We start from the raw sequence: 3,005 nt of genomic DNA, 5'->3' as shown, positions 1-3,005 counted from the left end.
ATAAAACATAGCAACCAATTTTTGCCTGATTTCAGTTTAGGGTATCAATGACTTTTATCATAGAGAGTTTGGAGAAATTCTGAGACTATGCGTGCCACAGCTCCTATATAAAATTTCAAATCATTACAGAGAATGGCTCTTAACTTTCACACTGTTTGATAAATGCTCTTCAAATTTTATGCTAAATAAAATTTATTTAACGCCATGGTTATCTATGATTCAATGATAAAGGTTAAAGTAATTTACCAGAGTTTACATTTATTAAAAAAACAATTCTGATTTGATTGATCAGTAAGATACACACTGACCCCTAAAAGTCTGAGTTTGTGTCCTTTAAAAACGACTTCGCGTCAAAAACTTTCATTTAACAAATTGTATATACATACCTTAACATGAAATTGTAGAATGCTAGTTCCCATTTTCTTTTAAAAAACGGTTAGAAAAATCTTAAAACATGACTTTATAAAAAATTTGCTTTTAATCTCAAGGCTATATTGATTTTTAATACATTTGAGATAATCTGCTGTAGGTATTTAGGGGAGACATCCCCTGTACAACAGAAACGCTCTTGTGCCGATGATCGGGAAATAACGGGAAAATTCATCTTCTATTCAGTTTGTTAATGGTCTAGTATGAAAAAAAGAAAATATTTTGAATCAATGTTTTATCTACGTATATATGAATACAACTTACGATGCCTTTTCACGAGATTGTTGATATTCTTGTTTCATCAACTTGTTTGTCAATAAATTACCTCGTTTTAGAAATTGTTTATAAGAAGAGCATGTTCTTACGTATTTAATCAATTGAGAGATACAAATCCAATAGACAGGTGTTACGAGTATATTGCTGCATAAGCAAGTAAAAAGAAATGCTTGCAAAGTTTTTATAAAATTTTAACACACGATAACCAATGGTGAACGTCTTTTCTAGTGAAATATGCATTTTGAAAACAATGTAGTCAATATTATATTGCGGTTAAGTAATGGGATATATGTTCAAATGAGGAATGCCTAATATTAAATAAAATATATTATTATTATTTTTATAAAAGCATGCTCTTAATACCATCAATTTATAACCAAGGCAGGCTATTGACAGATAAGTTTAGTTTACATGGATTTCAATATCCTCAGCTCATTTAAAAGCAATTCTTAAATTCCATATTGACCTTGAAATGAACACTCGTGTTCTTTTTCTTTATGTTGCATATCGAGAAAGTATTTATAAATAATTTTTATGGCCCCGAATATTTCAATTATTTTCAAGTAAAAATATTATCAAATTTAAGTTGTTTTATCAAGGATTTTATGACCCTATCATTTTGGATTACTTCATATGTAATGCTAAAATAGATTTTTGAAATAGGGGGTCAGTGTGCACCTTACTGAGCTACGGTACAATTAAACTAAAATTTTAACGCTTTGGTTAATCACTTTAACCTTCATCATATTTTATCAGATGTGATTGTGGCAATGCATATAATTTTATTTTACTTAAGATAGTTTGAATAATATTTGCTATTGGACAAATCTTGGAACAATGCGCGTAAATTATATGTGTGACCCTTTTGCACTTACTCGAGGTTACGAAACATAGATTTGATGTATTGAAAATCCTGAATAGGAAAAGACTTGTTTCGAACTTTTTTTTTAGGTTCAAATCACATTAGGAATCGAGTAGTTTAAAAGAATAAAAGAAAATGCTAGTAAATAATTTAAAACAATGTCTCATGATTCAAATATGACAATTAATCATGACCCAGATAATAATTATTGACTTATTTTAGATCAGGGAAATATTGATTGTCATTAAATCCTAATAGCAAATCACGTTCTTTTCTATACACTCCATTGAGGGTTGTTTTTTATTTATTTTTAATTTTGTTTAAAATCGCAAAAAAAGTTTCTTTTGGAACTTGAAAATGTTTTTTTTTGTTACATAGACACAGGACTTTAAATAAAATTTTGTGATGACAACTCTTTTATTGCTACCATTGGGAGTCTAAAGTGATTTAAACACTCAATAGAAAAAAGCTTTTTGAATGGGAGATTTTCAATTTCAATGAGTAAAAACTAATTAATTAATTCACAGAGCCATTCTCTGTAATGATTTGAAATTTTATATAGGAGCTGTGGCACGCATAGTCTCAGAATTTCTCCAAACTCTCTATGATAAAAGTCATTGATACCCTAAACTGAAATCAGGCAAAAATTGGTTGCTATGTTTTATAGTTACCATGGCAACATGTCTTAAAGTTCGAAAAATAGCATTTTTTTAAATATATATTTAGAGACCCATGGTGAACATTTGCGGCAAAGCAAAGAATTGGCAATGATGTTTCCAAAAGTTGAAGGTCCCATGTCTCAAATGCATGATAAACATGTTTGGTAAATCAACTATCACATACGTTACTATGGTAACAAAGTATTAAAAAGTAAAAAAAAATAATCATTGAATTTATAAAGTCATTCACATAAAAATAAAAAGCAATTATAGGATGAAATGTTACCAAATAATAGAAAAAAGATCCTTGAAACATATTAAGAACAAAAAATGATATTTCATTTTGGTTGGCAATAGTTGCCAAGGTTTTTATACCACAGAGAGTCTTCAAAGTAACACTCTGTATGTTTAAATCTGATCCTATCTTTTAAAAAAAGCACATTTCCTCAGAACTAATGATCAATTTTATAAGAAGTTGGTGTGCTCCAAGTTTTCCGATTTGAAAATATTCAGATAAGATTCTTTAAATAGAGAGTTGCTATGGAAATAAGCAGAAAATACAGTTTATTTTTAGACCCAACCTTAACCCAAAACCCAAAGCAAATCCCGGGACTGCTTTAATTATGGACTGCTGTGGGACTGCTACTGGGACCGTGCCAAGTGCTATATTGAAATCATGGGACTGTCCTGGGACTGCTCTAAAAAGCACCCAGACACTTTATTAAATGACCATGAAATAAAATTAATAAATTAATGCTACCATTATTCCGTAAAATAAA

Source organism: Saccostrea cucullata, unplaced genomic scaffold, assembly GCF_032062105.1.
Source record: "Saccostrea cucullata isolate Sc308-1 unplaced genomic scaffold, CSIRO_AGI_Scuc_v1 ctg10146, whole genome shotgun sequence".
Lineage (NCBI taxonomy): Eukaryota > Metazoa > Mollusca > Bivalvia > Ostreida > Ostreidae > Saccostrea > Saccostrea cuccullata.
This window is presented reverse-complemented; position numbering follows the sequence as displayed.